The sequence below is a fragment of the Colobus angolensis genome, unplaced genomic scaffold, assembly GCF_000951035.1.
Source record: "Colobus angolensis palliatus isolate OR3802 unplaced genomic scaffold, Cang.pa_1.0 Scaffold623, whole genome shotgun sequence".
Taxonomy (NCBI): domain Eukaryota; kingdom Metazoa; phylum Chordata; class Mammalia; order Primates; family Cercopithecidae; genus Colobus; species Colobus angolensis.
In genome coordinates, this window is record NW_012119855.1 from 945,639 (window position 1) to 955,323 (window position 9,685).

The window sequence follows — 9,685 nt, forward strand, 5'->3', positions numbered from 1 at the left end:
TTATCAGCTTAAGGAGATTTTGGGCTGAGACGATGGGGTTTGCTAAATAAACAATCATGTCATCTGCAAACATGGACAATTTGACTTCCTCTTTTCCTAATTGAATACCCTTTGTTTCTTTCTCCTGCCTGATTGTCCTAGCCAGAACTTCCAACACTCTGTTGAATAGGAGTGGTGAGAGAGGGTATCCCTGTCTTCTGCCAGTTTTCAAGGGGAATGCTTCCAGTTTTTGCCCATTCAGTATGATATTGGCTGTGGGTTTGTCATAAATAGCTCTTATTATTTTGAGACACGTTCCATCAATACTGAATTTATTGAGAGCTTTTAGCATGAAGGGCTGTTGAAGTTTTTCAAAGGCCTTTCTTTAAAGAAAACATGAGCATAAGTCCATAAAAAAAGAAAGTTTAGTGAGGATAGATCTAGCCCTAATATTTGTTGATTTTCTTTAAAAAATGGCCTCATTAAATGAGTCCATTTAATTATTTTTGTAAATCTACCTGACATCCTTATTTGGTGTATATTACAATAAGTTATAGGGACCATGAGGGATGATGAGGTTTCTAAAACAACATCATATCATTTATTATCAGCCAGTCCTGAAGCATGGCTCTAGTGAGAATGAATTGTAGTGTCAGTTTCAACAAAAGTGGTTAGTCATTCAATTGTTGATTATCTAAACTTTTCATTTTGGAAACATAGTCATTTTATAATGTTATTATAACAATCTGGAATTAATGTGCAGACATAAATATGAACATCAAATTCCCAAAGAAACTCGTGCTGTGATCGTAGCATACTCGGATGCAGATTAAGACTATTCCTAATTTCTACCTCTGCTTCATTCTTCTATAAGATGATTCCACAAACAGCTGTCTCCCAGATATTTCACCTGGCATCCTCTAAAGATGAATTAGATAAAGTGACTCTTTTTCCACTCAGAAGTGATTCTAGAAACTTCTTTCTCAGATTTGAACTTGGATAGAACCTCCTTTCATTTTTTTCTCCACCATATCATACAAATCTAAAAATTCATGTGGTGGCCTTTTGGACCTAGCAGCACACATTTTTGAAGTATATGGACTTGATATAACAGAAGAAAAAATGGAAATGGATAGAAGTGAATGGGACATATTTACTTTATGGTTTCGCCATTTTGTTCTAGACTAGACTATGTACTTTCTTCTGATTGGTGGATTTAAGATGTCAATAGATATAGTGAGCCTATATCTTCATAAAAATGAATAGATAAAATATACAGTCCCAAGATATATAACACTCAATATATTTTGAACATTTTGAAGGCAGAATTATATGAAAATCTCTGAGTATTAGTTACCATTGATTATGACTGTAATTATAATTATACTCATTATTATTAACATTTAAAGTTTTCTCAGTTTTAATTCTGATTTTTCTTAAGTCTCTTCCTCTGTTTTGATACTAACATGTGAGTTCTGGCTTTTATCATTTCATAAAGGAATGAATATACTAAGACTAACATTTTTCTTCTAAAATATGTCCCGTTTGTTTCTCTGGATAGCAGACTGCCTGCTGGCGAGCCGGGCCATCTGATTTAATAGCAATAAGACAGAGTGGACGAAAATTTTTGTGGTTTTATTACACAGGGACTGACTAATTGTCTCCAAGATTGATTCTATTTCAGGAATATGCAATGCCTGGGATAAGAATTAAATGAAACAAAGCTGATTTAATGATATGTTACAAAAGTGATAGACATAAGAAATTCTGCCTATTTTACATATAATTTTTTACAGTATGACTGAAAAGTTAAAAAAATCAATATATTTGATTTTCCGAGTATATTCTGAGGACCAACAGCATCACTGTCACCTGGGAGCTTATAAGAAATACAAAGTCTCAGGTCCTACGTTAAACCTATTGAATGGGAATGTGCATTTTAAGATCCCCAGGTGACTCTAAGGCACAGCAATATTTGAGAACCCTTGCCCTACAGACTGTTTCTGAGAGCACCCCAGGAGGATTAAGTTTTAGTTACTCACCATTGTGATGTGTTCAATGAGGTGGCCTTTATTTTCTATCTTCTGGTTTCTGTCTCCCTAACTCCCTTCCCAGTATTTCCTGGAATCATCAGCCAAATAAATTACTTGCACTTGGATCATTGTTTCGGGGTCTGCTCTCAGGAAACCTAAACTATGACATTCTATATCTAGAGTTCTGGTATTCAGATTTGTTTCAGTCAGCTAATGTTGGACTCTGTTAGCACAGCTGTTTGGAATTTAAGCTTTTCAAGAATTCTTTCATCCTTATTATTCATTTCTATTTTATTCTTGGATATCCTAAGTGCATACCCAGACTAATGATAATATCAACACTTGTTCAGTATGGTCGGTCATTTTTAAAAATAAACAGGCAATTTATGGGTGACCTACACAAAGAACAGCTGCTGCCATCACTCACGCCCTCTCAATTGTTGATGTCCTTTGCAACTGACATTGTCACAAGCAAGCAGCTGCTGACAGAGCTGCCAGTACCTCTTTCCATGTCCTACCTTTATTCTATTCATTAAAAAACAAACAAGACACAATTAGGAGACATTTGTCGAATCAGATATTTGGTGCTTGGAATCTGGGGTGGGTTTTCAGGCAAACTTTTTCTATTCATTCCTCTCTCCTTCTTAGAGCTCCCTATGAGGAAGCTATATATACATGAAACAGTGACTAAATGGGAAAAATGACTGGCATTATAAAAAGAATATGTGTATGAACGTCTCTAACTCTCCTAAAAGTGAATCATTTCTAAAAAGCTTTAGTACTTTAGGTCCAAAAGCCAAATCTGGGTTTTCGCATCCCTCAAAGCTGGAATCCCCACTTCACTGAGCAAACCAAATACTAACCAAATTAGTTGTGTGGATGAACAGGGACAGAGCTTGCCTAAAGGTGGGGACCCTGTTAGTTGAGCTTATCACAAAAGAGCAGTACATTGAAAAGAAGTGGTGGTGCCCATGACCCTACCTTACTTTGTTCTGTGCTGCAGTAACAGACTGTGTCATCTATAAGAAATAGAAATTCCTTTGCTCACAGTTCTGGATGCTGGCAAGTCCAGTGCTGAGGTGCTGGCACCTGGTGAGGGCCTCTTGCTGCATCATCACAGAAGAGGGAAGAGAGAGCTAGATAAGAGCAAATGGTGGCTGAAATCACTCTTTTATAACAGCACCAACCCAACCATGAGGGTGGAGCCCTCAGTACATAACTACCTCTTAAAAGTCCCACCTCTTAATACTGTAATAATGGCAATTAAATTTTAACATGAGTTTTGGAGGAGATTAACATACAAACTATAGTACTACCTTTAGCAGAAACAACCATTGCCTCCTAATACAACATGGCTTACTATTTCACTCAATACCTGATGCAACTAGCAATGCCTTTGGGAAGCTCCAGTAAAACATAGTATAGCAAAGAGTTAAAAGCACAGAATCTACAATAAGACCACATGAATTTGGTTCTTGAATCTGACACTTTGTCAGATTACTGAACTTCTGTCTTCCTCTAGTTTTCTCATTTGTGTTACTTCTTTTTTTTTTTTTTTTTTTTTGAGACGGAGGCTTGCTCTGTCGCCCAGGCTGGAGTGCAGTGGTCGGATCTCAGCTCACTGCAAGCTCCGCCTCCCGAGTTCACGCTATTCTCCTGCCTCAGCCTCCGGAGTAGCTGGGACTACAGGCGCCCGCCACCTCGCCCGGCTAGTTTTTTTGTATTTTTTAGTAGAGACGGGGTTTCACCATGTTAGCCAGGATGGTCTTGATCTCCTGCTTCGGCCTGTGTTACTTCTTAAAGTGATAGTTACAGCAGTTGGAACAGTGCTTCCCATGTGAAAAACAATAACTGGTAGCTATTGGAGGTGGACTAAGGAGTTGGTTGTGTTTTCTCTTCTGGGGGCAGAAACATTACTCTTTTCTCATCACTGACTTCCTATGGGGCCCCAGCAGTGCTAGTGTTGAATGGCTTCTTAGTTTGCTCAAATCACAGCACCCCATTTTGGATTTCCCTCTCCAAACTGCATATAACAAATGATTTAAGCACTTTTAATACCAGGCTCCCCTAAAAGTGAAGGCTTTCTTTATTTGGGTGTGGGGTGGGGTGGGAACACACACACACACACACACACACACACACACACACAGATGGAAGTGCAACTGATAAATCAATCCTTGATTTTCCACCCTAGCCGCAGGATAGAATTTTCCTGTGGGTCTGGTCATTCTTCCTGGCTTCCATTGAGCTGCATCTTAGTGGTTCATTTCAGGCCATGATGCCATCTGCTGGGTCCCTGGAGAGAGTCAGAGGAGAATTAATGCTCATGATATTTCATCCTAATATATGGACACAACATCAATCACCTGTAACTAGTACTCAACCCTACAGCTAGTCAGAAGAGAAGTCTGTGTTCAAAGACTTTATTTCCCTTAGGATGACACATTTGATAAACCAAAATATTTTATGGCCATGGCATATTGACAAGAGCAAGGTTACCCTTAATTCATGGTACATTTAAATAGTGTTTACTCTCTAAAGCCTAAATATTAGAGTTTTGTTTCTATTTTCAAGAGGAGAAAAAGAACATTGAACATGGGAGAAATTCTCAATACATGAATTGACTCATGCTTTAACTTTACCATTTTCAAAGTGAGATAAAGAATGTAAAAACTGTGTGATAAAGCAAATATAATAAAATGTTAACTATAGACTCTAGTGGCAGTCATAGAGATGTTCACTGTAAAATTCTTTCAACTTTTCTGTATATTTGAAAATATTTATAAATCCACATGGGGAATATGTTAGTAAGATGTAATGCTTGTTTTCAAGGTATTTAGTAGCATAGCTTGCCTTTTAGCTGTAGTATGCAGTCTTTTCAGTTGTACTGGAATGCTCACCAGCGTTTGTTGCATGATCTATACGGAAAATTTACTAAGAATTTTCAATAACTTAGAAACCAATTTTAGGACTCCATTCCACACCTACTGATTTTTTTTCTTGACTTAAATATTTTATATATTCAATCATTTGTACATTCCATAGAATACTTTTATTGTGCTTTGATTTAAATCTGGGAACGTCAGTTCCAAGCATTAAACAAATAAAAATAAATGACTTTTTATAGGTAGTAATTCTTCATGATCAATTTTTCATCTTTCATGGGATAAACTATCCTTTATAAATGTTTCTTGCCACATGTTACACTGAATAATGTAGGTGCTTAAAAATCAATTCAAAATGTGATGTTATATTGCTTGTTTAGAATCAATTTCTTATGTTTATTTTTGTATAGTGGTAAAGTAGTTCTTTAGTACACAGTAGGTATAGGTCTTTGCTAAGAATGTTCTCCAGTACATTCAGACATTTCTACATATTGCTTGCTAGTTTCCAGTAAACTCGCCAGGTTTTGTTAAGTAATTGTTTCAGAACACGCAATAGTTTTGATCCACTCAAATTAGTAATTCTGCTCTTATAATGTGTTTTATATATTGGATTTTAACATAGTATTTTGTTTGAAGAAGGAAATCAAAAGAATTGCACACAGATTTAAATGATACAATATTCTGGCCGAACTCAATGTGTTCTGTGCATTTATGGGGTACCTACTTATGCTCTGTGGTAGGTAATAGTAAAACTACTATGTTAACTGCATTACTAATGGGTTTATTCATTTATACTCATCACCTCTCCTTTGCGTAACAGTGTGGGGTTAGGCTTCTAGTTAATATGTGAATAGCAACATACACTTACAAAGCACTTTTTCTTGCATTTTCTTCCATTCTTACACTTTACAGTTCTGTAAAGCTATAGGTCAAGTATTCTTTACGTCCATATGAGGGACAGGGACTTTCCCAAGATCATACAACTCACCAGGTTGCATCTTTTTATTTTGCTTAGTGGTTTCTTTAAATCCACTTGTATTTAGCACACTTTCTATGTGCATAGAAATTACATATCAAATTATTTCTTCCTTAATAACATCTAATTTACTAATGTGTTGTTAAAAGCATGTTTAAAGGACATTAATCTACAAAGCCTTTCTAGTTTTTCTATTCAACTTTCATGCCACATGAGTTGGCATACGGTAAACTTTCTTTGTGCAAATGTTTTTCAAGAGCTACTCCCCAAATGACTTTGAAAGGGTGTGAAAAATAGTCCAGATTTGGGAAACCACAGTTCTTTGTTGACATTAAACCGGTTTGATCATATTACACTTGTGATACCTGAGAATTTAGATTTAAGTTTCTCCTTCTAACTTATTAGAGGTGACAGATTTTGGAAAATTACATTAGGAAGTTTTATTAATTGTTAGGAAAATGTGTTGTAGAAACACAGGTGACATTTAAATTCGATAAGCTACACAAAGAAAATTCATCAACAGTCCACACAGGAAGGACCATGAGTTTTTGCCAGCCCATCAACCACCAGATAACCCACAAGGCTTGGCTCCCTGGTCTCTTAGTGGTGCCAGTGACACATGTGAGTACATGCATGTATGTGGGCCACCTTGCTCTCCTGTAGTGAAGCAGGATGTTCTATTGGACCACGTTCACATTTGGTATTTGTTCACCGTGGTGGAAATGAATGGGAACTGGGGCCTGTCACAGAGGTGAGGCTGCTAGCCACTTCAAGGCATATCCACATCATTTTCGAGGAAATATTAAATAAAATACTTATGTGACCATTTAAGTGCCTAATTTACAGTATGCTTGATTTGTCTGACACACGATGAAGGTAAGAATAGTGTTCTATATAAATGGCTCCTTTGTTTTTCCACTTTGATAAATATTCTTAAAAAGACTTCATTTGCAAGCATTATACTTTCCTAACATTTGTGGTTTTGCAAATGCTTACCTTAGTTGTAGAGTACTCCCCAAAGGGTATGCATTCAGTTCCAAGATGAGGATGTCTCTTAAGAATGTCATCAAACCACATCAGGACTTCTGCCTGCTTTTCAAATGTTGCGCTGGTAATTAATTCCTACTTAATATTTTTCATTAAAATTAGATGTTCTCCTTTAAACTCTTACCAGCTGCTTGATTAGACAATATTGTTAGGTACAATGTAGCAGTTTTACCTCATACTATCTCAGTAAGTAAGGCCTCCATCTTTTAACAGTTGCTGGTATTGGCAAATTGTAATGTTTGTAAATAACAGATAAATAACACCTTGTATGTACATGTTATTTGCTAATTAACACTGGAAAATGATCTAGGGTAATACTTTAAAAACAATGTGAACTTCATAATTAATGTGTTAATCTGCTTTTCTCTGTAAAATATTTTTAGGTAATTATGAACTAATGTAGTATACCATGTTGTTTTGCGGAAAAACTACAAAATGAGGATAAATGAAGATGTACTCAGACATTTCCGAAGCACTTACCATTTTAGAAATTTCTTCCATACCCATCATTAGGTTCTAAATTAGTGGTTTGACTAAATATATGATACTAAGAGTGTATGTGGATATAGCAATGACCTTTTAAATGCCTGGCACATCCAGATTTATCACTCACCTTCCTAAAACTCTGATGACTTTTTAGCACACTCTGAACTCTTTAACTTGGCCCATGGGACCCTGCGTAATCTCATCCCATTCCCCCTCCAACCTCATCTCCTGCCACTCTTTCTTCAATTCATTATCTTCCAGACATATTGACAACCCATCTCTAAGTTTCTTGAACAATACAAGTTCAGTACTACCTACCTTCTTAGCTTAAGGCCTTTGTACTGACCGCCCCTTCTGCCTGGAATACTTATTGCTCTATTTTTTGCATGGGTGACTGCTGCTTCATCATTCGTGTATCAAGTATTACTGTAATTTCCTCAAGAAAATGCTTTCCCACCACTCCATCATTATGTTCTATAATAGCACCCTGTTGGCTGCCTTCTTAAGAATGATTCAGTTTGTATTTTTGCTCATGTATTGTTTGTTTGCAGTCAGCCTCTACCGGGTCAGGGGCATTGCTCGTCTCATTCATCCTCGTATTGATGCCTTGTATATGATACGTACTCAGGAACTGTTGCTATGGCACAAAGAAGAAAAGCCTATGTGGGTACATAAAATACCATTTATTCAGCAAATGTCTTATGAGCACTTATCACATTGGATTGTAATTTTTTAATAAAAGGTAAACAAAACAGATAAGCTAAACACTGAGCTTGCTTCAAAGCAGCTCTCACACTATAGTCTACCAAAAAAAATTTTTTTAATGAAAATCTTAAAGCAGAGTCTCTTTGGTTAGATTAAATGCTTATGGGCATGCTCTCTCTACATACTCATGTATGTTTATTTCTTCCTATGAGGGAAGGGCAGAACTTTCAAAGCAAGGCAATCAAAGCAGCCTCCTGCATTTTCCATTGACTCTCCATATCCTTCCAACTCTTACAAGTGAGAAAAATGACAGGTTTTAATGTTTTAAAATTTCCATTACAAATTACCTAACTGTTTAATTATGAATTCATCCATGATATTTTATAGGCAGAAGTGACAGCATACTTAGGATTTAGAATTTTGGATATGGACAGTATGTGCTACTTGGACTCTCAATCTATATATGGGTTGCATAAAAAATTAAAGGCTAAAGTTATTTAACATTTAGTATTTGATTTCCTCCCCCCCCAAAAAAAAATGTAGGGTAAAAAGATGGTCAAATTTTGTTTAGGTTTTGTAATAATTATGCATGCCTCCAGCTGCCATGTTAGCACAGAGTCTAGTATCTAATTCTTGAGTGGCATTCAAGAACCCTGAGGTATGATACAACTGAAAGTAGGGAGGGGCAGCCTCAGTCCTGCTACACATCCAAGACAAGATAAACCCCCTTCTCACATGTCTATGCCATTGTTTTTTGCTGGCAGATGGTGCTGGCAGGTGTTTCTGCATTGCCTGACTGGTGATGCTTGTCTATTGCTGGTCCAGGATGGTCTCAGAGAGAAGATGATCCTGCTTCCTAGGGCTAAGCTGGATGGTACTTCAGCAACTGTAGCTGCAGTGCTCAGCATTCATCCTCTTCAGGTCACATAACCACCTCCAGGGTATCAGCTGGCACCAGAGACACTGCATCAGACCTGTTTCCAGGGTCTTCACTCCTAAATGTCAGCCATCGTTTTTCTTTTCTACTCTCAAACACAGTGTGTTTGACTCTATTTCTTTTACCTGGGTAGTGGGCTTCTGGGAAAATTTCCTGGGACCCTAGCAGAGTTGGTTTCAATGGCTCCAAGATAAAGATAAATTCCCAGAAAATCTCTTGTTAAGAAAGGAAAAAGACAAAAGTGAAAACACATTATTCTCTGATAGGATGGAGGGGTATGGATGGTTTGGGGATGAAACTGTTTTACCTCAGATCGTCAGACAGTAGATTCTCATAAGGAGCATGCAACCTAGATCCCTTGTGTGTGTAGCTCACAGTAGGGTTTGTACTCACTCCTACGAGAATCTAGTGCCTCGGCTGATCCTGCAGGAGGTGCTCAGACAGTAATGCTCCTTGCCTGCCACTCAACTCCTGCCGTGCAGCCCGGTTCCTAACAGGCCACAAGCCGGTACTGGTCCAGCCTGGCGCTTGGGCACCCTTGATATAAAGTATATGATGTCAATAGACTTTCTTTATCCCTTTACTTCTGAAATATTATAAATGTCTAGTCTCAAAAATTTGCTGTAAGGTTATAATT